The sequence below is a fragment of the Prionailurus viverrinus genome, chromosome D1 (assembly GCF_022837055.1).
Source record: "Prionailurus viverrinus isolate Anna chromosome D1, UM_Priviv_1.0, whole genome shotgun sequence".
Taxonomy (NCBI): Eukaryota; Metazoa; Chordata; class Mammalia; order Carnivora; family Felidae; genus Prionailurus; species Prionailurus viverrinus.
This window is the reverse complement of record NC_062570.1, coordinates 34,215,738-34,243,118: the sequence shown is the minus strand read 5'-3', so window position 1 is coordinate 34,243,118 and position 27,381 is coordinate 34,215,738.

Genomic DNA, 27,381 nt, shown 5'->3' with positions numbered 1-27,381 from the left:
AGGGACTTAAAAAGTGCTATGATTAATCAAATAATTATGAAATTAATATGAATTGAAAGGTGAAAATTATAAGCCAAGGTGTTTATTTATTTATTTCTTGTATATTAAGAAGTGATTTTGATGAGTAGACCTAAGTTACATCTTGTTCCATTTAGAATGTCATTGTTTCTGAATGAAGGTGACAAATAAAACACCTATTTTTACCTATCAAGATGAAGAATATATAGTAAGAAACAGAAAAATTTTGTCCTTTTTTACTGTCAAATGTTGATCAATAAAGATCTCAATATACTAACTATGTTATAAAATAAAAGAACCAGATTTTATTTCAGTTCCAGCTTGTAAGGAAATGTTCACCACATACTCACTATATTTAAAATATTAAATATCACCACAATGTTTTATCTATGTACACACTATATATAGATCCCTTCTGTGTCATGCATGCTACCTCTGAAGATAAAATATATATGGTTTCAAAGATGCAAAAATGAGGATTAAAAAAATAAAAAATGCAAAAGTTAGTCCCAGTAGAAGACTTTTCTCTTTGTCAGTAGTAACTGAGTCTTTCTCAAAGACAATGTATTTATTTTCTTTAAAATGTGTATATATTGCCAGGAAATTTTTATGCTTATAGTTTCCAATTATTTCAGTAATCATTTACAAATAACATATTTCATTTTAATAAGATTTAATTCAATGTAGGTGATAATTATGGCTTTGGCAGTAGTTGCGGTTTATTTGGTGAAAAGCCAATGGATTAATCACAGAAGGTGAGCTGATCCTCCAACACCCCAAATTCCACTAACTTTCCACTCTAGAGCTTGTAGCAACTTGTACAAATCTCTCTTGAACATATTCGTATTCTTACTCTGTCCCCTTCTGAGGATTGTATGTTTCATTAACATTTACGTAAAATTGTACTCCCTTTATACGTCCTTCAGAATTGTAAGGATTCCCTCCAGTTCTGGTATCCTAGAACAAGGTCAGCGAGTCCAGCTGTGATCTAAGAAGAGCTGTTGAAATGTTTTTCTATTCTAATCATAGCCAGTCTTAGCTTTTGCCATTACCAACTGAAGATTCCTTAAATTTTCATTCTTTCTTCCTCTGGAAACAACTCCATGCTTTCTGATCAATTATATGATATAAAAAGTGGATACTAGAAAAGTGGTTGCTTAATGTGTGTACTTAAATTCCTATAGTCTTGAGAATGTTCACACTGTAGTTGGTAGGTTATAAGAAACTTAATTTAATTAAGCAATCATGTGGCCCTATTTTCTGGCTTTAGGAGAATTTGTTTATTCCAGAGTATCTTATTTTCCTTGATAAGTAGACATCTAGGCAAAAAGGAATGCAGTTATTTATGGAGTCATACATTAGTATGCTTAGAGGTTGGAAAACCAAGGGCCCATTTAGGGCATGGAAAAGTGTGTAGTTTGGCTGGAAAACAAAATGCAGAAGGAGAAGCAGACTGTGATGAGCTTGAAACTCCAGGTTTTTAATTAGATTAATAGCAATGCCAAACTCGGCAAAGTACTTTGAAAGCTCAGCTGAATTTCACCTTAACAAATGTGGAGAAAGATATCATGAAACCTTTTCTAAAGGGAAAACTTTTAAGGGAAAAATAATTCATTAAATATTTAGTAATTGAGCTCTGTTGAATATATGGATTAAAAGAAAAATAAAGTTAAGATAATGGTAGGGGCACCCGGGTGACTCAGTTGGTTAAGCATTCAACCCTTGATTTCTCCTCAGGTCATGATCTCAGGTTCGTGAGATCAGTCCCCATGTGGGGCTCTGGTGGTGCAGAGCCTGCTTGGGATTCTCTCTCTCTCTCTCTCTCTCTCTCTCTCTCTTTCTAACCTCTATCTCTCTCTCCCTCACTAGTTCTCCCTCTGTCTCTAAAAATAAATAAATAAATGTTTAAAAAAGATAAAGTTTTTGTTTTGTTGTTGTTAACTACTTGACTGTTAGAACTGCTATGGATTAAAAGAGGGAGTGATATAGACAAGCACATTTGGTGAGTACATAATGGGCTGGGTTTCACAAATGTATATAGGTTGAAAATTATCCTACATATTGGGAAATGTTGATGATGAAGTTGAAGCATTAGGTCTGGAGATTTAGATTTGGTTAATTTAAAGGTATAAAAATCATAAAAACGTGATAATTCAGGACTCCATATATAAATATATATAATCATGATAGAAAGGGACAACAGGAATACTTAGGGAATAAGTACAATAATAATAACAATAGAATTCACACATGTATGTTGTATAGAACTTTATGATAAAGTATGTTTTTAGAACATGGCTTCACACCTACTTTTATTAAAATATTTTACTTATTACATTACACAGGTAATAGTCTTTACCTGTGCATTTATTTTAATTTATTTAAAATAAATATGTAATTATTATTATCTGACAAGAATTAAAAAATAATAGATGGTGACTGAATAGCTTTCTTGCTCTTTTATTGAGTAGATAAATGTGTGTTTGAAAATACCATGATGAAAAAGTATTCATTATTTAAAGCAGTAAATTGCTATCCCTATCCATTTTGCAAAATAACAACAACAAAATCCTGTCCTTATTAATTAAACCTCTTGATTTAAAATTTTCATTTCCTAAGTTTTTGTGTGTTGATGTCAGAAACTATTTTCTCTCCTGAGTAAAATTATATTTTAAACAATATACATGATTATGGACTGAGTTTCAAAAAATTTTATGAGTCTACCTCTGTATCTTTCTTTCTTTCCTTCCTTCCTTCTTTCTTTCCTTCTTTCTTTCCTTCTTTCTTTCCTTCTTTCTTTTCTTTTCTTTTCTTTTCTTTTCTTTTCTTTTCTTTTCTTTTCTTCTTTTCTTTTCTTTTCTTTTCTTTTCTTTTCTTTTCTTTCTCTATCATCTATCCTTCTACCTATCTACATTTAAAATTCTTCTTGGGGCGCCTGAGTGGCTCAGTCAGTTAAGCGGCCGACTTCGGCTCAGGTCACGATCTCGGGGTCCGTGAGTTCGAGCCCCGCGTCGGGCTCTGTGCTGACAGCTCAGAGCCTGGAGCCTGTTTCAGATTCTGTGTCTCCCTCTCTCTCTGCCCCTCCCCTGTTCATGCTCTGTCTCTCCCTGTCTCAAAAATAAAAATAAAAGCGTTAAAAAAAATTAAAAAAAAATAAAATTCTTCTCTCTCAGGAAGACCTTTACATTCTTTTTAAGTGACCTGCTTAATGACCTAAGGAAAGAAGAGTTCTTCTTATCACAATAAAAAGTTAATTTATTAATTTTATAAAGATATAATATTAACTATGAAAATTCTGGTATAATCAGAGTAGCCTGAAATTCACTATATGTAACCATCTGCTATATATCTCAATTAATCTGGCAGGCTGTGGCTAATCACATTCCCACCAGGCAGGATCACACAACTCACAGAGCCAGGATTATTAAAATCCATATTTCACATTAACAGCCATGTGGATGAGATTACTTCCTAAGTAGTAATGCATCTGCCACTAATTCCTCCTTTCTGTTATCTTCTGAAATACTGCTCTGTCAGAAGGTGAAAACTACATGATGTGCATTCAGAGCCTGTTTACAATCTTTTTTTTTTTTCTCTATTGGTCAAGTAAAATTTATCTTCATCCCTCGCTGATTTGAAGTAACTCCTATGTGAAATGTGATAAAGACCAAAGTGATCAGGTTTTCTTATAAAACATTAGCATTGTCACTTTAAATTATTGTCCTAAGTGACCCTAAAATAAATAATAATTAAGGATTACAGTTTCAAAAAACAATTGCCTATTTGAGTGTCTGACTTAATCTTTCTTCCAAGAAATTAAAAATTAAAAGTTCCTGAATAACCAACACATTTCACTGTGCATGAATTCCCAATGAAAATGAAATATACTAGCGTGAGGATAATAATAAAACTGAAAACCAAAACACCTACGACTTAGCCTTTGCTCTGTTATTAAGTGAATAATTTAGAGTTGGTCACATAGTCTCTCTGTTTCTCATAGGACTGGCATAAAATTTACTTTTGGCTTTGCTGTCTTCTTCAATCTGAAAATTAATCATTTGGAAGAAAATGAAAGATCAAGCTCAATCTTTATTAATCTAAGTGTGAAATATGACTATGTGAGAAATGCCTGAAAACATTTATTCCCTTTGTTAAAATATAATATCTCCTTATGATTTTCAGCAGTTTTATTTAAAATATTATGGGGGCGCCTGGGTGGCTCAGTCGGTTAAGCGGCGGACTTCAGCTCAGGTCATGATCTCACGGTCCGTGAGTTCGAGCCCCACGTCAGGTTCTGTGCTGACAGCTCAGAGCCTGGAGCCCGTTTCAGATTCTGTGTCTCCCTCTCTCTCTGACCCTCCCCTGCTCATGCTCTGTCTCTCTCTGTCTCAAAAATAAATAAACGTTAAATTTTTTAAAATATTATGTATAATAGTACTTATTTGGTGAATATTAAGGAAAGTTTTAGAAATGTCCCCAATTTGGGAAGTCTATTATTTTTGTCATTATTAGTAAAATAGTGGTATATATAAGTACTTTGAAAGATATAAAGTGTTTCCATGAGCCCTCTAAGAGAATCCTTAAAATGTGTGCCCTATATACGTCCAAAGTTATTATTAATATAGTTGATTTGTCACCAAATCTTTCTCTACCCTTAAAAAAAAACTTTAAATGTGGAAGTGAGCAACCTTCAGAGGGCAAACTTTAAAAGCTAGAGAGGAAATTATGACCTACCTATACCACTGTTCTTGATGAATAAGTATAGAGAAATGTTCTCTGGCTTGGTATAAAATTCACATTTTTCCTACTATGTAAAATTCAGGGAAAATATTACAGCTATGAAAAATGAATACTCTTGTACAACTTACATTTTCAGACCTTTTAAGAAGATAGATATTAATCTTTTCTATTGAATTATTATAGTTTTTACATGTATATACATAGAGATATCTTAAGTAATTTTGTCTGTTTAATCTAAATAATCTAATAATCTGAATTTTTAATTACATGCATTTGATAATTGCATGATACCCACAAACGTGTTCATACCACTTATTAATATCACAATCAATCAACATTAAACTGAAAGATTAAAGGACCAAAGTAAATAGAAACATAAAAGTTGACAGATACATTAACTTTCCCTTTTGTACATATTGTTTATAATAAGATGCTTTCAAAATTGTAATTAGATATCAGAAGAAGAGCAAACCTCTGACTTCTGCATTGCCAAGCAATCCCATATAGCTAAATATTATATCATCCTTCTTCATTTATCTTCTAAGCAATTTTTTCTTCCTATTTTTCGGGGAGTGCATCTATTCTTGAAGCTAAGGGGAAAAAGTGCTACAGACTTCCTTCTATTAGTATCACCAATATTCTTGCCATCTATGGGGCCGAAAAACTCTAAGTCACTTTGACTTATCTTTCCCTTTTCTTTAGTTCAGCCACCAGTCTGTCAAACAGGGGTTATCTCCCAAATTTGCCATTTCTCCTGTTCTGTTATACCATTCCTGTTCATTTCACACAGTTTAATTTGCTTTCAATTAGATTATGGCAAGAGCCTTCTACTTACCTTTCTGTCACCCTTCCTCCCCTATTCAAGCCCATCTTCCTCAAGTCTCCCTACTGGTAATGTTTTTCAAACACAAAACTATAGTGCCCTCCCTTCCCATTTAAAACATTTCAGTGGTTTCTAAGTTTTCCAAAATAACATGTAAATTACTTATTTAGCTAACCTATTAGCTACATCATCCTCTTCCTTCTGACACAAACTTGTTGTTTTAATTGTAATATTATGTTGTTTACAAGGGATTCTTTTACATTTTTGTAACTTTTTTTTTTTCTAGCTGGAATACTCAATTTGCCTAACTTATTTTACCTATTTTGGCTGTTCATCAGAATCCCTTTAGATGCTTGTTAAGCATTCAGAATGTCAAGCTATTATCTGGGAATCTGGTTTTAACAATTGTCTGAAGAAATTCTAATGCAGCTGCTATGGAATTCAGGAATCTTTTGCCTTTTAAAAGACCTATCTATACTACCTAAAGTAGACCCAGCCTTTGTTCCTCCTGGAAGCCCTTTCCCACAGAGTTTCAGTGTGGGTCAACAAATTGCTTATAACTTTAAGTATTGGTAGATCTTGTCATTGAGACTGAAGTCAGTCTGACTTCATAATTCATAGCCTTTTTGTGATTATATGTTACCCACCTACCCCAAAATAGGACTTCAACCCAGAATTAGTGTTTGGTCAAGTGGTAGAGGGATAGCACCCCAGATGTTCTGGAATTTCCATCTATTCTCTGACCTCCCAAGCTTTGCAATTTAAGAAATTTGCTTTTTCTTATTATTATTACTTCTCTTTCTATTATTCTATCTTTTTTCTTCTGTTTTCAAAATCAAATTCAGAATATAATTACTGGTTTGTAAATTAATCTTGCCAATGGTTTTCTGAAATCCTATAGCTTTAAATTTTTGAAAAACTTAGAAATTTAGTTTAAACATTAATTGATACTTTTCAGACTTTTGTGGGAGAAAATATAGGAATGATCTGTAATATCTTAGAGAAGATGTCAACTGAGATTTTTTATTTTAAAAATGGGCTCATTTACCTAGAGGTATTTAAATAAAAAGTAATATGATTTAATGAAATGAGCTCAACACACCTGGGTTTGATTCCCATCAAGCTAGAAAATTTATTATCAGAATATACTTGAGTAAATTACTTAATTTCTCTTAGCCAAATATTTTCATCTGTGAATGTAAATGATTTCTACTTTGAGTTATGGAGTTTGGCAATATATGTAAAGTATCTTGTGCAACAGTAGACCATTTAAAATGATAGTTATAACTACTTAGATGAGAAAAGAAATAAAACACAAGTTGTGCTCTTCATAGTTGCAATGGTTTAAATGTAACAACTTTTCATAAATCCCCAGAGGAGAAAATCTAAACCCTTGCTACAATGTGACAGTAATTCTTATATAATGCAAAGATTACAGGAATAATGGTCAGTGGGATTGGGTTTGAATTTAGATCTACCATTTAGCAGCTGTTATTACCCAGAGAAATTCCTTTTAGCGCTCTATGCTTCAGGTATTTTTCCATTTATAAATTAATAATAACATATCCTCACAGACTTGTTGAAAGAGTAAATTAGATAATGCATGTGAAAAGGGCCTAGCACAAGTCATAGCAAACATATGAATATGTTTCATGACTGTATTTTTTTTTTTTGCTAATTCTGATTTTATTGCATTCACTATCTGATTTGTTCCCAAGAAGCCATGACTTGGTGTTTCCCTTTTCTTGGTAAAACAATAAAGTTTACAAATGATTTCATTGTACTTACCATGTACCCAACACTGCTTGATTATTTTACAAATGTAAAATCATTTAAAACCTAAAACAGCTCTATGAGAAAATGTAAATTTTGTCACCATTTTATTGATGAGGAAATTGAAGCATAGAGAAGTTAAGCAACTTGCCCATGACCAATTATCTGGCAAATGGCAGAACTGGAACTCAAGCCCATGAAGTTCCAGACTGCTTGTTTCAATAATAAATGCTTGTGCCTTGCTAGATTATAGCAATCTTCCAGCCTGGGCCTGCAATGACTAAATATTTCCCCTAGACCCTTCTTCTAGTGAAGAAGTCTCCCCCCACCTCAAGGATTTAAAGGAAGTTACATTTTGAGTGATTAACTTTCTGATCTATTAATTAACCAAGGAGCATGCATTGGGCTGCTTTGTTTTAAAAAAATGACCCCTCTAAATTCCTTTTAACAGACTATGGTGAAAATCTTGTTTTTAACAAAATTTCTTTTTGTGAATGAACATGCAATCCAGGTTGTACATTTTTTTTTCTGTAAATTACTCAACAACTGCATTATTGCCAATAAATTTTGGGTTCTATTGAATAAACAATATCACTAAAAATTAGATTAAAATAATGACAAGATTTTGCCCTAAATTTTTCAGTGGACCATTATATCAAAACTTTACATAAACCTTTATGTAAAAAGATTTTTTTCATATGTCCAAATTCTAAATATTTGAATTATTCAAAAACTATGTTAACATTTATGTGCACATTCATGTAATTATTCTTATAAAAATAGTTACGCAAACATACAACACATGTTTACAGTTGTATATATAACCTCACCAAGACAATAGCTATGTTTCGGAAAAGTAGTTTGTAAATCAAACATTATTAAATTGAGTAGTATTTCAATTAAACCAGTACATGTGAAAATTAACAGGATTTTAGTAAGTAAATAATGCTTTTATATATGGGGTAAATTCTAACCAATATTGGAATAGGAGTTATTAAGGTGTATAACATATCACACTAGTTTGGATTTGTTAGATTTTTATTAAGGAAAGGATATTAAAGTGAATCCAAGCCTTTTGGGGGTTCTACTGAAAAAAAAGAAGATTAGAGAAGAGTCTTTACTTAGGCTTAGAGTTCTGTAGTAGATAAGAATTTAAAAAGTTGATTTGCTAAGTTTCCTTGATGTTTATTTTACATTGATACCAATGACAAAAGCGCAACTGGAATTTCTGCATTTGCCATATCTTTATTGTGTTCCTTCCTCTTCCAGATATGCTTTCTCTCAAATTCTAGTTTTATTGCTCTACTACTATTCTTTTGTTCTAAAGACAAAGAATGTGCATTCTAGGCAAAGATTGCTGAGTCTATCCGTGAGCTCTGCTCATACATGCAGCAAACACTTCCACAGCTGACACTTTTCCATATACAGTCAGGGCACTTTCTATAACTGTTGCTGTTGTTGTCCATCACTGCCCAGCATCCCTATTTTGTGGCCAGAATCCCACATGTGCTCTTCCACAGAGCTTTGCCCCATTCATTCACTGGGGTCCCTCTTCTAGCACTCAAGGATGCAAGAAAACCCAAACTTCCTACACACGTGTCTCTATTCACTCTCATAAAACTACCACGATCACACTGCTTTAGCAGAGAAGGAGAGAGAGAGGGAGGGGAAAGAGGTGGTGGTTATTGTTTGTCAATCTGTGTTGGAGAGGATGGGAGGACCGTGAGACCGAATAGAGCACATAACGGGGCATAGCGCTACCCAAGAACCCCTGTTTTAATGTGTGTGTGCATAACAATTGCTTACATCCCAACTCTAACACTCTTAAAGTAACAACCTCACACTTTGGGGCAAAAAATGATGCTACTCTTAGGGGATTAAGAACATATTTCAAAATCAGCAAAGGATTCTGGATTATTAAAGGTGGAATAGGTATGTTCAGTAAAAGAGAGGAAAAAGGAAGGAATTGCTAATTTTGAATAATCAAAAAAACAAAAATACATTTTGCTTATAAATTCATTTATTAGTGTATCTAGTTTATTTTTGCATCTCATTTATAGAATGTCTTAATTCCTCGTGACTATCATATGTCTTTGATCTCTGCAGCAAAAGATTCTCTTCTGTCTTCTATGCTTTTTTTAAAGCGCAGCTATTACCCTTATGACTGTTATTCTAAATTCTTGTTCAGGTATATTGCTTATATCTGTTTTGAGCTATTCTATGACTGTAATTTCTTTCTGGAATTTCCTAAGAGTAGAATTCTCCCATTTCATCATTTTGGTTAGGTTTCTCTTTTATGTTTTAATAGCTTGTTGTGTGTCCGGTACCTGCGAATACTACTATATTAAAAAGGGCTCCTACACTGTTCGGGGCCTGGCACTTCAGTAAGTGTGCATACATTCTGTTTTGCGTATTCGGCTGTTCTATCCCACTGATCACTCCTCTACAAAAGTCCTCCTCACTCGTAGTGATGGATTGCTTGGACCTTCCACCAGGTGTGCTTTGATTTGTTCATTTAAGTAATCATACAAAACCACAGGACAGTTGTCTGTTGATGTTTGGGTCCAGTGGCTGTGCTGGTCTGGAGGAGAGGCCCTCTGGTTTGCTCTGGGTCAGTCCTACTACATTAGATAAGCAGTTACCAGTCATGGAGGGGCGGGGTTTGGTGTAGGTGGTCCCGCCTCCACTGGGGGCCTCTTCGCCCTTGCCTGAAGCCCCGTGGTGTTGATTGGTGATGGGGAGAAAAATGGCGACACCCCAATCTCTCCTCCCTGAACCAGGTGTCTGAGACCAAGCTGTTCAGGTAGCCCTCACAGAGTAGCACCGCCAGCTAGCCCTGCTCCACAGTCTCCAGCGCCTTGGAGGCACTCAGGTGGGATTCAAAACCTAATGCCTTATGGGATCCTGCATCACACAGACCCGGTTCTAGAGTAGCACCACTCTGCCCAGCTGACAAAGGGCCCCTGGCTGGCTCCTGCATCGTTTTTTGTCCTTGGGGAGGCAATAAACCTTCTTCCCACAGTACTTGAGGAAGGGGACTGTTCTCTGCCTTGTGCCTGCCACTGAGATCACTACCACGCCCTGGGGCTGGCTCCCTGCCTGCCAGGGGCAGGCACATCCTGGTGGCTCACATCCGGAGAAAGGCCCACAGCCCTGAAAACTTCGATTTTCACTCTTAAGGCTTTTTACCAAGTAGAGACTGGCACTCTTTGTATTTCTCATTCCCCAGTGTGTGATCTGGAGAGGTTTTTCTCGTGTCCTAACACAATACCACACTTCCACAGCCTCTCTTTCTCTTTCTTTTGTCTAGCCACAGAAGTAGTTCCCTCCCCTCCATGCCTACACCTGTGTTTTATCTCTCCCAATTCGCATATACGCATCTGTGTCCCTCCAAAGTGTCTCCATCCACCTGTGGAGATTTTTCTGTAGCTCCACAGACTGATTTCCTGGGTGTCTCAATACGGCTGTGTTTGAGGGAAATCCCTGTCCCCCTACTTCTTGGCCATCTTAACTGAGATGTTCCTAAATTGATTTATTAAAAATATTTGGACCAGAACTAAAAAATAAGTTGGAATTTAAAGTTATTACATTAAAATATAAGATTCCCAGTTAAAGCAGAATTTTAGATAAAGGTTTTGTTGCTTTGTTTTTTTTCAGTATTTAAATGTACCACATACCACAATTGACATTATTTATATGAAGGAATTCTTTATTTGTTAAATCTGGCATTTCTAGTGGGACATATCTCATATAATAACTTTTAAAATTCACAGTGAGGTCTTAGCAACTATTTTCAAGCTGTTCTTCCATCATATAAATAAACTTTGATTTTCATTAAATCAATTTTGATACTTTATCTTTTTAAAAATAGGTAATGTTGATCAAATCAAGTCTATGAAGATACCTAATATTAACAAAACTCTTGTTTGACCTTTTATAATTCCTATAGTATATTCTTAAAAAAAAAGTAACATGTTTGGGGCACCTGGGTGGCTCAAAAGGTTAAGTATCTGACTCTTGATTTACGCTTGGGTCACGATCTCACACTCCATGCTATCAAGCCCTGCATCAGGCTCTGCACTGACACTGTGGAACCTGCTTGGGATTCTCCCTCTGTCTCTCTCTCTGCCCCTTCCCAACTTGCTCTCTCTGTCTCTGTGTCAAAATAAATGAATAAACTTTAAAAAAAAAGTAACATGGAGAGGTGGAGATGATTTGTGGTGGTTTTATTGTTATTTCATGGTTCAGTTATAGCTATATCTCATAGTGCAATTGCTTTTTATTAAAATTCGGCAAAAGTATACTAAAACAGTTTAACTTTCATACAAGATATTTCCTACAGAGTGAATATTCTACATATTCTCTTATTCATATTTTTAATAGACAATTTTGAACCTATCCTCCATGTAAATGCTGGGTTGGTGTGAACTACAGAGCAAATTGTTGAAGTGGAAACAGCTTTCTGTATCATAAATGTGTACATATGTGCACAGACAAATATAGAACCCAATGTACTGTTAACCATCAAGATATCATCTTTTTCATTCAAAGGTAAAGCCTACAGATTCACAGAACTAGGGAGCAATTTAAATCCTCGTACTTTGAGTTTGAATGCAGCCAAAATCAGGGAATTTTATTGCAGAAAGTAAACAATCCATTTTCTCCCTTCATTTAGAGAATGAATTACTGAAAAACAAAATAATTCTTGCTGGCCATGTACATTGTAAAGGAACAAAACCTGGAAAACTGAATTACCTGCATAGCTGAGCAAAAAGCTATTCTGTACCTGATATGAGTCAAGTGTTTTTAATAGCAGACTTACATTTTGTAAGCAGAATTAGGACAATGTATGACATTGAAATTTCTCTTTAACAAAAAGTAATTTGTATTGCAGCTGACCCAAAACTGTTTGGGAACATATTTCCTTTTAGTCTTAGAATTTAAGAATCAGGCATTATATATGTATTAGATCATTATATAATACAATACAAATTTTTATTTGTACTTCTGAACTTCAAATATAATCAATGTACTAATATTATTAGGTAAGTAAAATATATTTTAATATAGTTATAGAAAAATTATTACATAAAAAATAGAGTCATTGGTAGCAGTAGTTCTGTAGTATTTTACCAAAGAGAAGTATTACATTTCATTGTAGATTCTTTCTGTGTTCTACAGATCACCTGTGCATATTCACTCTAGAAGAAAACATTGGTATTCCAACTAGCATAGCATGGATTTAAGTTTTAATTTTACTGGTAGCTAATAGCAGAAAATTGTTTTATAATGTACAACATTTAGGATCTTAGCTGAACCATCTTCATCATCGTGAGCTCTACATTACAAAAGTATCTAATGGCTTACCTATTTTTTTTTTATAAAGAAAGAAGAATCTAATAGTAACTGGAAGCCTGACAGGTGCTCTGTGCATCATACTGGTTTCTTTACATATATTATGTTACTTACTCAAAGAAGAATAGTCCTATTTTAAAGATAGTCATCATCATCCATTTTTACAGACGAAGAAATGGGGCTCAGACAAAAAGAATAGTGACATTAAAGCCAAGATACAAGTACTACATAATTCTAAATCTAATGTTATATTCACTATATTCTACCTAATTCAGAAGAGGTTGTCATTTGATGAAAATATACATACTACTAATGTATAAAACCATTTAGTCTGATTGACCTATAGCTCATGTAAGGAACTGCTTTCAAGCTGCCTCATTCCTAGAGATTATTTTTCCTAATGAGAGACACCACTGAGAATGGTGAAGAACAAGGGTTATGGAATCTGAAAGCTTGCATTTGAATTCAGGCTCTATTATTAATCTTTTTCTATTGTAATAACCTGACTGGCAAAATGGAGATAATAATAATACCTAACTTAACGTTATAATTATGAATGAATGAAATAATGTAAAGTTCTTAGAATGATTCCTGGCATATAGAAATGATTCAATTTTATTGTAATAGTTCAACTAATTAACTACTTTGCATAGAAAATTTTACATTTTACCATAAGAAAGAATAAAAGAGCTTTGAGGAAAGAGAAGCCTGAACAACAAAGAATGGAGTAGAATGGTTACTGAGAATTAGTGATTAGATAGTGAAAGCCAGCATATGAAAAAAGATGATTTTTTGTGTGTGGTTTATGGGTTTTTTTTAGAGTCTTTACATAAAGTCAGCAGAAGTATCTCTCTATATTCAGTTGAATATAGGCAAGGATAAGGCCATTTTTTCCACCTTCTCATGAATTTAGAACTTCCCAATATTATAAAGATTGGCAGCTTGAGGGCATCAAGAGATAGAATCATCAGTGGCTTCCTTTAGTAGTGATAATCATGAGGCTCCTTCAACATATGATCAGACAATGAATATCGTCCAGGGAACCAGAGCAAGACAGAAGAAAAAGATGGACCCAAAAATCTGGTTTATACCTGTATACTTTCAGGAGCTTTATATTCCCCTAAATTCCCAGGGTGATTGTGAAAGGAAGAGTGCATGAACAGAAAGCAGGAGTAGAAATTTTGTATTACCAATAGTAACATGGAATAAAATTGTATCATCAGACTGGGAAAATATAAAACTGATAGATTTTACTATTTATATTATATGATACACAGATTTATATAGATGATACACTTTAATCATAATCTCTTTATTCTGTATATTCTTAAAGTATAATTACAATTCATAAAGTATATTTACAAAATAAAATTACTGTCTAATATGTTAGGAAAGTGCATTTTGTCAAGAAAAAATATATTTAAGTAACAGAACCATTGACTTCCAAAAATTGCTTTTGTTGTTAGAGATAAAGGAAAGAAAGAATATGAGCATAGGAATTCATTTCCCAAATAATATGAACAGTTTTGGTTTCTACCTGTGGTTTTAGTCATCTAATTTCAAAGAAACATATTTTGAAGTCTTTCATTAGCAAAATGATTTTGAGAAGATATGTTGAGCACTTATACTCTATATCTTAGAATTTAACATTATATTGCAATCATTAAAATTTCATATTTTTTCTTTTGTCTTTTCACTTGTGAACTCTCTTGGGTCAGCAACTGTTTTATCTCTTGTGAGCCCGTAACAATCCCTAGTAGAACAATATAGCCATGGAAATTTATTTTAAAATATTAATTGACTGAGACACTATCACATCTTCTGTCCTCTTCATGTTTAGACTTTGCTATGTCATTTTATTTTATTTTATTTTATTTTTTAAATATGAATGGAATGCTACGGCATTTTAAACTACTGACTTCTTTTTTCTGAGAATTCTCTTCTGTTTGAAAGCCTCCTATGCTTTCAATGATATTCTGGCCTCTTTGTTTCCTATTTTTCTGCCATCTCTTCTCATTATTCAAACTGGACCTATCTTCTTCTACCTTTAGCTGGACACTTCTGTGTGCAGGCATTTATTATCTGCCTTTCAAACTGCTCCCATGCAAGTTCCTTAGTCCACTTAACCTCAACACAACCCCAGCAACCAGCTGAACTTAGCCTCAAACTTTCTCCTGTTCCTCTTTACATATTCTCTATTTCAAACCATATACAGCCTTTACAGATTGTCATAAACCTTCCACTCACAGTGTTTGCAGAATTAACATTGCATCTAAGTCTTGTATACAGGTAAAACTAGACCTCGATATTTTTAGAAGCTTTTAGTTTATGTCTCCTAACTCTAAAGGAGGAATGTATCCTAAGAATATGTTAGTAGAATTTTAGTCAAAATTTTGCTTTTTATATTCATCCATTCTATAATTTTTAAAAACAAATATTTTATGTTCATGAGTTGTTCTCAATGCAAGTGTATGTTGGAGAAAATAGAAAACAATGTTTAAGATATTTCAGTGTTTCACACTCAAAGCATACCAGGGGAGCAAATAAGTGAATTAACTATGTTTTAATTTTTATACTTATTTTGGTTGTTTAGTAGCATTGGTGAAATTAAAAATGAGTGTTTCTTCTTCCAATTGTTTGTTTACTTTATTTATTACCTTATTGACGTGGAACTCACAAATTGTACACCTGCATCTGCTGCTAGATGCCTTGCCAATTATTTTTCTTTCCTTTTGTAATAACACTTACAAGCCTCTACTATTTGTAGTTTTATTTTTCAGCTTTGCTTTGTCTATTGAACTTTCTAGATAAAGAGTAAATCCTAGGTTATTATTATTCTGAATATATAAGATTAAAGGCAACTGTATCGTATAGGTTAATAGTAATTACACATGTTTTTATTTCTATTTAAAATGTCAAAATAATTTTGCAGAAGACCCATACCTGTTTATGAAAAAATGTATGGAAGTTATTGCTAGGGATTATAGGTGTGCACTACTAATACAATGCTCTTAGAAATATAAAAATATATATATAGAAAAAATTAGAGTACAATTTTTCCATTGTGTCTTCTAGATGAAGAAGAGAGGTGTATGGGTTTTTTTTTTTGTTTTTTGTTTTTGCTGTTTTGTTCTTTATTTTTTAATTAAACAGGTGTTCTAAATCAAACATTTTTTAATCAACACTTTTAAGGCAACAATTGTTTAATTAAATGCAGATAAATCAGAGGTAACATACGGATGTATCTACGACGTGGTTCCAAATATAAATGATAACAAGATCATAGAAAAATGGATCCTACCAATATCTAAGTGTTCTTCAAGTATATGTACAGGGGTAAAAAAGGATCATGATTTATGTGGGGCATAAATACTTTTAACATTATTCTGAAAGGAATTCTTTTAGAAAATATCCAAAATGATCCTGCAATTGAATATTTTATTATTCAAAGAGGAAAATATCATTTGAGTTGCATGGATTTAATTAATCCATGACAAGTCAACACTCAGAAACCACCTTCTACATTTACTAATTTTGCTGTTCCTCATCTCTAATTCCCATTCTTATGTTTTCATTTCTGTATTTTATTAATCCTCTCATTTTGGAATGCTGAACTTTGCTAAAAAATATCACTTAACTCTTCTAATGGTCTTCAATGTTGTCATGCCAACAAATCATCTTCTAGAGTCATCATGAATTTTCCAGAGTCATTTCACTTATTTCCTGTTAATGACTTCATTATTCATAATTGTTTTTCCAAGTCTTTTCATTGCCTTCTACATTGTATTCATTATTTCATTTATTCAATCAGTAAATATTTATTAATCACTTACTATGTGTCAGGCACCATTTTAAGTGCAATGGGGAAAAACACTAAAGCCAAAAACAAAAATGCAATTTCTGACAAACTAATCTGCTCATAATATATATCCTTAGTTTTGTAATACTTCTTGGCATCAGTGTAATGATAGAACAGATTCTGTTCTTGGACATTCTGATCTTGGAGAAGGTCTAGGATATTTAGAAGATTTCCTTAGTAACTCTGATATACAGCCACTTTGGGAACCAAATGTAGATAAGTAGAACATATTTGAAACTGGGAAGAGAAATTTGAGAATAATTGGCTTGGAAATTCTTGTATCTGTATGAATATGAGTAAAGGTATGAGAAAGAGAAAGTGCAAAAGGAAAAAAGATGAAGACAGAAGCATGAAACGTGTCTGGGTGGGTCAGAGGCTTGGAACAAAATATGAGAATGCAATATGCAGCATAAAATGCTATCGACAGCACAATGACTAAAAACAATTTTAATTGTCATTCACTGGCCCAGACACTGTGCTAAGTGTCACAAACATTCACATGTTTAATTCTACAATAGCTGTATAGGAAATTAAGGTTCATTATGCATTATGTATTTTGCTCAACATCCTACTAAGTATTAAAGCCAAGGTTAAATCCCCTATCTGCTCCACTGGTGATAAGTTGGTTATCTGAACATCTTCCTCCTTAAAGATTTTCACCCATAATAGAAATGAATGGGTATAATAGAAATGAATGGGTTTTACTCAAAAGAGAAAGCAAATAGTTGATATTGTGAAGTTCCAAAGAAGAGAGTAGGGAACTAGATCAAGATCATGATACACAGTCTTATTTAAGAGGCTATTTTTTCCAAGTAACTTGTGTGACCATATATGAAAATATGTGTAAAAATGTACTTATAGGTAAAATATATACAAATGTTAACTCTGGTTCTCTTATTGTAGCAAAAGGGGAGAAGAGAAAAAATATAAAGATGAAGCAACGTTTTGAGGCAAGGGAGATTAGGAGTTTAAGGAAATTCAAATCGGCCCTAGTCTTCTCAAAAATTGCTGGGACAGATGAGACAAGTTTTGACCAGACAATTCCAAGTGCTTCTATCTTTAAATGCATCTGCAACTCACAGACCTCAACTCTTAACCCTCATTACAAATACTCTGTACCTGGAGATTAACAGGATTCCCGGTCATCCATTATCCTTGCATTCTGATCTCCACATGAATTTGCGCATCCTAGCATCCAATTCCATTCTCTATACTCCTAAAACCCTTTTACCCCTGAAACTCAAAGTCAGCAGCAAACCCCCTAAATCCATCACCTCTTCTATCGATATCCCCTTAAACTTCATGCTCTAACTGAAAGCTGATAATCTCCTAAAGGCGCATTTTCCCCTGCACCCCTCAATCTTTTAATTTTGCTATTATTACCATCATTATAATTATCAAACATTCTTTTCTTACTTTGTTAAGTGAGGCAGCCCTGAAGAATCTATCATGGAAACTGGAGAAGTATCCTCTTTATTTCTCTGTGCTACAATTAATCCCTCTACCTCCCTTAAAAAAATAAGTTTGAATGTCATGACATCAGAAAGCACTACCTATCGGTCCTTATTGAAGTAAACTTCCAACTCCCCATTTGTCTCCCTCATATCTGAAAGATGTAAGCACCTGGCTTACTGTTATTTTTTCTAATAATACTCTTGTAGTAATTCTTAGTGATTTCAATATCCACATAATCTATTAATAGCCAGTCCTATTAGTACCTTGTTTTTTCTTTTAATCACCTTGTCCTCCAACTTTCCTCAGATACACCTTCCCATTGTTGTATACTAGGTGTGGTCACCAATAATCTTAATCACTCTCCTATTTTTTTTTTCCCAAATCATGCACTCTAGTGTTCAGTTCCAACGATCTTTGACTCTGTTGGAACCTACAATTTATTATTCCTAGCACTTTTTCACTGTCCGTCAATACTTCCATGCCTTCACTTGCTTCCTTACTTGGAATGTCATAATCAGTCACTTGAATACACCTCAACTTTCTTCCTCTTGTCTCCTTTCAATGTTGTTCCCATTCTAGAAAAATTCCACACTGGCCAAAATCTTCTCTCTATCTACTCCATGCTTCCACTTGCACAGAAGAGCATGACTGAAGGCAAAAGTAAAATCATGCTAACTGGTCTCACTTAACTGTAAGACCCAACTTCAAGTGGCCTTTTGGTGCTTCTAGGCAAGGATATTGTATCCCCCTAGCTATTTATTTTCCTCTCCCATTCTCCTAGACAGTCATTTCATGCCTTCTCATGTACAATTCAACCTCCAACTTCTCCATCCCCATCCTCATGCACAGCTAATAACTCTGCTTCCCATTTCCCTGATAAAATAAAAACAAACATAAGAAAATTTCCATAAGCTCTCACCACCGCATGTATCCTGAATTTGTACCCTGTTTATTTTTTTCCTTAACAGTAGTGCCATCTAATATGCTATATATTTTTTCTTAGATGATTTGTATATTGTGTATTCCTCACCCCTCTGCTGCCATTGTAAATACCAAGTGGGTAATATTTTTATCTTTGATATTTATCTCTGTTCTTTCTGTACCTAAAACAATGCCTGGCAAGTAAAATGTATAATAAATACTGTGTGTGAATGTGGGTATGTGTACATATATATACACATTTATTTAATAATTTTATGAGATAGATCTTATAATTTTCATTTTACAAATGATTCAGACAGTTTGACTTTCTAAGGACCACTAGATCAATCAAATGTTAAAGCCAAAATTCTATCCCATGTCCCCATGTCATTCTTTTTTCCCCCATTGGCTTAAACAATTCAAATTTATTACCTTACACTTCTTTTTTTTTTAATTTTTTTTTTTCAACGTTTATTTATTTTTGGGACAGAGAGAGACAGAGCATGAACGGGGGAGGGGCAGAGAGAGAGGGAGACACAGAATCAGAAACAGGCTCCAGGCTCTGAGCCATCAGCCCAGAGCCTGATGCGGGGCTCGAACTCCCGGACCGCGAGATCGTGACCTGGCTGAAGTCGGACGCTTAACCGACTGCGCCACCCAGGTGCCCCTACCTTACACTTCTTAATGTCAGAAGCTTAAAATGGGTGTCACTGGACTAAAATCACGGTATTGTCATCACTGTATTCTTTCTGGAGACTCTAGAGAGAGTCCATTTCCTTATTGTTCCCAGCTTCCAGAAACCTGTTTCCCTTGTTTCTTAGCTCCTTTCTTCATCTTCAAGGCCAACAATTTTGGCCAAGTCCTTTCCACACTGTCATTTCTCTGATTCTCTCTTCTGCTTCCCTCTTCCACTTTTAATGATCTTATTACTACAGTCCCCTTACCCTGACAATTTAGTATAATCTATTTTAAGGTCAGCTAATTAGCAATCTTAGTTTCACTTGCTGTCTTAATTCCCCTTTGCCACATGACCTAATATATTTTATCAGTCATGGATATTAGGTTATGGACATCTTTGGGGCAGAGAACGTTATTCTTCCTACCACTGGATTTAGCTGTTATACCGTCAGTAGTGGTGCTTAGTGTTTGTAGAGGAAATACTTAGGACATTACATTTAAAAGGGAGGGGTGATTAATTATGATGAGAAAAAAGTCATTCCCAAAGGTTATATGCTATAATTTTACATTTATATAACATTTTTAAAATAAAAAAGAATTTAGGAATAGAGGGCATATTGCTAGGGCAAATGGTGGCCAGAAGTTCACAATGAGGAAGTGGGTAGAGGAAAGTGTATAGGTTATAAAAAGGCAACATACACAACCTTTGTGATTCTGGAACTGTTGAGTATCTTAACTGTGGTGGTGGAGATATGAAGTTACACAGGTGATAAAATTCTATAAAACTTAATACATAAGCACCCACACACGAATATCAGTAAAACTAGGAAGTATGAATATGACCAGTGGAGAGTATCCATTTTAATATCCTGGTTGTGATGTAAGGAATTCAAAGTCAATATATATCTAGAGCTCTTAAAATTTTCCTAGTTAATTATTTTTAGGGGGAAGATGAGAAGTGCTCGGTTTAATTTGTATGTGAATCACAGTGTCCCTGAAGACAGCAAGATATTTTAAGACAGTGATAATTTCTTTAGTTTAGGACCTTAAAAAGTGGTTTGCAGAAGCAGGAGGAAGGTGGATATAATTACAAAAGGGCAACATGGGGAATCCCTATAGTGTTGGGACTATAGAGTTATCTTGACTGTGGTGATGGATACACAGTCCTGCACAGATGACAAAGTTATATAAAACTCAAGGTACGCAGACTAGTACACACATAAGTCCAATGCAGCACATGTCATTCCAAACACAAGGCTTAAATATGTACTAAATTAAGTATAAAATATTAGTTTTAATAATCTGAATTCTTGGTATTTGTGCCTCAAAATACCTTTCCAGGTTTATCTTGCACACACAGTACTTTTTAATCAATCTGGAATATGTGCTTCAATGTGCCCTGAACTGTGCCAGCTTAGTCGCTGGTGTTCTAATTTCTGCCTGTTGAAATTCTGTTTATTCTTAAGGACCTATGTAAAATATTCTATCTCTCTATTATCTGTCATCTATCTATCTACCTATCTATCTATCATATATTATCTATCCTTCTTTCTAAAATCCCTTTCAACTGGATTTTCTCTTCCCTTATTTTAATTATTAACAATATCACCATCCTTCTTAGAGTGCCCATTTAAATTACAAAGGAGAAAAAGACATTCATCATACCTATGTTTCAAGTTCCTCCAGACTCCATAACAGATCATCAGTTTTTTGCAGTCTTATTCATTTTTATATTTTTTATACAACAACATCATTACATGCTTTTCATCTGACAGTTATAACTAACACACTTTGAATACTTACTGCTAAACATTATTCTAAGCCATTACATGTATTCGTTAATTCAGTTCTCACAATCCTGCCAAAACAAGTGCTACCATTATCCCTAATTTTCAAATGAGAAAGTGAGGTACAGAGAACGAGGCAAAATCTCATAACTTATGATTATTTGAGCTGGGATCTGAAACCAGGCACCCTGGCTCCAGACCACTTGTACTTAACCATGAAGAGATATTATCTTTCAGCTACTGATTGATAAATTCACTGTAAGTATTGATTGAATCCCATAAGCTAAAATATAGCATCTTAAAAAATTACAAAAACACAAGGGAGACTGGAGAAACGGATGTCATCTTGGGCTATCTTATCTGGCCATTTGATAAAAAATAGGTCATGGTAATACAAGCTTTATCGATGTTGCTTATTAGGAGAGATCACAAAGAGCTCATTAAGGCTAATTGTATTGAATTAAGATGAAATTTGCATTGTACATCAAGTGATAAAAGATTGCATACGTCAGGCAAATGCTAAGTTTTTAATGTATGCTTTCAAGATTAAGTAGAAGAACTGATCACATAGAAATAATCTGAAAATCTACTCTAGAATCTTAAAGAGGTCCAGTAAAGGTGGTGGGGGTGGGGAACATCTGAATTTTCTATTTGCTTAATTGCCTGTGAGAGTTAATGTGAAACTTGCCTTTCACAATCTTTCCTCATCCTCTGGCTAGCCTCTGGAAACGGTGTTGTCATATTCTTCACATTTGGCATGAGAAGATCTGAGGTTTGTATGAGAGATCCTGAACTGCAGGGAATGAAAATAAAAATGAAGTTAAGTGAGGGGCGCCTTGGTGGCTCAATTGGCTGAGCTTCTGACTTTGACTCAGGTCATGATCTCTAAGTTCATGGGTTCCAGCCCTGCGTCAGACTCTGTGCTGACAGTTCAGAGCCTAGAGACAGCTTCAGATTCTGTGTCTCCCTCTCTCTCTCTCTCTGCATGCTCTCTCTCTCTCCCCCATTCATGCTCTGTCTCTCTCTGTCTCTCAAAATTAAATAAAAGTTAAAAAAATTAATAATGAGGTTATGTGAAATCATTGTAGCAACTGAAGTTTTAAAAAATCAAAGAGTAGATATAATTTGAAAATTGTGCAAGGGCCCTCTGGCTGGCTCAGTTGGAAGTGCTTGTGACTCTTCATCTTGGAGTCGTGATGAGAAGATTCCCTACTTTGAGTGTACAGATTACTTAAGTAAATAATACTTATAAAATAAAAAAGAAAGAAAGAAAATTTTGCTAGACAGCTATTTTCAGAGAAACTATACTAAACATTTTCAAACTATCTCCATAAAGATAAATTTTTAACATGTCACTGGGAGTTTCTTCTTAATTAAATCAAACTTTGCTTTAAAAAGATAATTTTGGATATTTATGTACTGTAGGCAGTCCTTTGATCCAAAACAAAATGTTCTATAAAATCACAATGAAATAAGTATTCCACATTTTAATTACTTCCTTTATAACATGTTCTTCCCTTAAGTTCTTAGAAAAATAAAGAAGAAAAAAATATATGTGTTAAAAACTGACTATGGTCAACAAATTTTAATTCATTAATTTTAAAAAATGAAACATAGTTTTGATATTTCAGAAACATGCATTATATACACAACCCCCCTGAGTGTATCTACATGTCCTTCAGGCTCTGCTATTTAGCAATTTCCTCCAAGCTCATTAGTTTGCCTTGCATTTCTGCCATTTTAATAGTCCAATAGTAAATTTGTGTGAGCTTTATTAAATATGAGCAACACACATGCAGATTTTCATGATCAGACCTTCTGTGGCTTTTCAAATCTGATGATTGGGAAGCAATCTCCAATTCTTCTCCATTAGACTTATTTAAAGATACAAGCTACTTCAGTTTAGTCAGATAAAGAAATCCAGGGCAGATTCAAGGAAATGTGATACTCTTTATAAGCAATATTCACTTTTGGATGTGATGGCACTAGCACCTCCAAACTTTTCCTTCATCTCTGGGACCACTGCTACCACTACTTATTTAATCACTTATGAGTATATTCTGGGGTAACTGGAAAAGAATCCCCATTTCCTTCAAATGGAGTACTGACAAAGTAGAAGGAAATAGAAACAAAGCAAGAAGTTACTTGTCTGGGAGCTCTGATGTGTGACCTATCCTTTCTCATGTGTGTCAGAGTTAGGAAACAATCATTAGCAGAATATTTTATATATTAAGACTTTGTTTTATAATCTATGCACCATGCTGTGTTTACCTCAGTGTTGTTTTATCCATTATTATAAATTTTGTATTTAATGCCTGAAACAAGAACTTGATAAACCACAGAACGTAATAAAGGTTATTCAGCAAGAAATAAAGCAATTCTTTTGAGAATTATTCTGGAATACTTAATCAGAGCTATACTCTTTTCTTTTTTTTAACTTTAGTTATTTATTTTGTGAGAATGAGAGAAAGAATGTGTGTGTGTGTGTGTGTGTGTGTAAGTGGGGTAGGGGCAGAGAGAGAAGGAGAGAGAATTCCAAGCAGGCTCCATGCTGTCAGCACAGACCCTGATGTAGAGCTTGAACTTAGGAACCATGAGATCAAGACCTAAGCTGAAATCAAAAGTCATATGCTTAACGGTTTGAGCCACTCAGTCTCCCCTACTCTTTTTTTTTTTTTTTTTTTTTTTTAAGAAGGAAGGACAGAGAGAAGGAAAGACAGAATTCTAAGCAGGCTCTGCACTGTCAGCAAAGGGCCAGATGCAGGGCTCTAACTCATGGACTGTGAGATAACAACCTGAACCAAGATCAAGTGTCAGACCCTTGGGGCAACTGAGTGGCTTAGTCAGTTAAGCATCTGACTCTTAGTTTAGGCTCAGGTCATGATCTCACAGTTTCATTAGCCAGAGCCCGGCATCTGGCTCCATGTTGACGTTGGGGAGCCTGCTTGGGATTCTCTGTCTCTCTCTCTCTCTCTGCCCTTCTCCCACTTGCCCTTTCCCTATTATCTCTCTCAAAAATAAAATAAAAGTTAAAAAAAAAAATAGAATGAGACACGTAACCGACTGAGCCCCCCAGGTATGCCCATGGTGCTACACTCTTTATATAATAGTAATCATTGACACGTACTGCTTACCCTACTTCACAAAATATTATAAGTATTTTAATATATAATTTTATTTTTCCTCACAAAAATTCTTAAATGGTTGGAACATTGGCAAGATTAAATTTATTGCTTAAGAGGGGCGCCTGGGTGGCGCAGTCGGTTGAGCGTCCGACTTCAGCCAGGTCACGATCTCGCGGTCCGTGAATTCGAGCCCCGCTCGGGCTCTGGGTTGATGGCTCGGAGCCTGGAGCCTGTTTCCAATTCTGTGTCTCCCTCTCTCTCTGCCCCTCCCCCATTCATGCTCTGTCTCTCTCTGTCCCAAAAATAAATAAACGTTGAAAAAAAAATTTTTAAAAAAAATTATTGCTTAAGATCATACAATAAGTGGATGAAGAAGCTAAGATATTTTCACAGATATTATTTTGGATACTTAGGAGAATGTTAAATATTGTGATTATTGTCTGCAACCACTATACAATACCAACTCCCTCCCTACTATAAGTTTATAGTTTTACCATTTAATCAGAACTGAATTTGTGACAAAATTCTGTGAATTGTAATATAGCTTTAAAGGCAAGAGTAATAAAAATTTGTACTAGAATCAAGCTCAAAGTAATTTACATTAAAAAGTCACTCTCTTGATCTTTTCTTCACAAATTTAACATTTGTTTTTATAAATATCTATAAAATTTCAGTGTATGCTGCTGCTACTTTGTGTTATTAATTATCATGTAAATAAACAATAGTGAATCTGATTATAACTTTTCAAAGCTCTTTTGCTTTTGCTATGACAGATATCAAAAACCCAAACTTTTCATGGAATATAATCTGCATAATTGTTTCATTCTTGAAAATTGCTTCAGTGCTGCATGCATCAAATGTTCCCAGAAACTAAATATTCTCACTTCCAGGTTGAATTTAAATTATCACTATCCTTCAATGAAAGAAAATCAATTAAGGGACATTACTCATTTTTCAAACTTCCTACCAAAACATTTTTTGGAAGAAAATGAAAAGATGTGGGTTTATTGATACTGAAAGAATGCTAAGTGATGCCAGCATATACATGAATAACACCCACCATAAAGTCATTTACAATGATGTCAAATTTAGACCATTTGTGCTTTTGCCCATTTCAAATAAAATATTAGCTGGTGCTTATATAGAACTTACTACTTGCCAAGCACATTCTAATTGGTTTATATTTATTAAGTCATTTAATTTCCCCAATAATCCATCATTATCTGTTTTATATAAAAAACTGAGTCATAAAAAGTTTGTCATTTTTCTAAACCATTAAGTTTGATTATTAAACTGCTATACTAATCCACCTCTGACAAATCAATTAGGTCAATTATTTTATTTATTCAAGATAAATGGAATCAAAAGAATTTAAGAATTCTATCTCCTATAGTTTAGAATCAGTGAGGAAAAGAGTTTTAAGAAATAGTATATTTATAAATACACTGAAAAAGATGTAGTTTGCAATATACATGAAAAAACACACAGTGGAATCTGATTGTATATTAGAGACACAGAGAGATTTTAAAAAATTCCCAACTGACAAAGAAATTAAAGCTATTGTACAGTAATCATGGGATGTTTCTCTAATCATTAATGTTTCTCTAATCATTCTCCAACTGAATAATAAATTGAAAACTATACAGAAACATTAACTAAGGTAATTTTAGGAGAACTGATAAACTTGTCTGTAAACAAAAGTGATGGCTATGAAAAAGACGAGTCACCAAGTTGGTATCTTGGTACATTTTTGCAATAGTTCTTAAGAATAAAACCTTTATGAACACAAATATCATATATGTTTTCATCCATGCATATATGTTACTATCCAAGATATTATATACAAATCATATATATATATATAGTATTTCTGAATGATTTAAGGGATTTTAAGGGTAAATTTTACCTAAGGTTTTGAGAAAATACTGCAGCTCTAAAATACTCTGAAAATATGCAACTCTAGTAAAATTCAGGTTAATTAATCACATGCCTTATATTCTGAAAGGGTCATTAAAGCAGGAGCAAAGTCAAGAGAAACTTTCTTGTTTTAGTAGTTATTGATTATAACATAGAAAGCTACTTGATGTTTCTAAATTTGTCAGGGTTTATCTTACAGAAGGAAATGTTTTTAAGAAAGAAATAGATTATAACCTGCTGCCAAGGGCACTGTTTTTTCTTTAGTAGTAGCTAAATAGTGATGCAGAGCAAAGGCACCATGACAGATGGCTGGTTAGGTGGCTTGAACTTTTCAGATCATGACTGTGGGAGGGGTATAAGAGAGAGTTGACTCTGAAAGAGAATGAGTGGTGACCATGAGTCACTGAGATCAGAGTGGATACAATTTTGGTCTTATATGTTAGCCTTGATTGAAAAGAAGAGAAAAAAATTGAGAGCTGGGGAGTTGGAAAGAGTCAGTAATCAAGATCCATCTCAAGCAGAAGGTAGAGAAAAAATGTGGTCAGAATACATAAGAGCCAGAGGTCAACTTGTAAGTGGAGGATATAGTCACATCCAGGAGAAATGCTTTAAGGAGCAATATAATTTTTCTTCTTGATAAATACAGGTTTTATTAACTATACAGTAAAAGAAAGAAAGAAAGAAAGAAAGAAAGAAAGAAAAAAGAAAGAGAGAGAAATAAAGAGAGAAGAAAGGAAAGGAAGAAAGGAAGAAAGAGAGAAAGAAATGTAGGCTCTTGAACCACCTGGATGGTAGGATGATTTCAACATTAAATGCAGCACTTCAGCTACACTAAGTAAGGAGAATTCAGTGATGAACAAGGCATGTCCTCCTTCTCAAAGAACCTCTACCTCAGTGGGCAGACATACATTTTTATAGCTTTACCTAAAA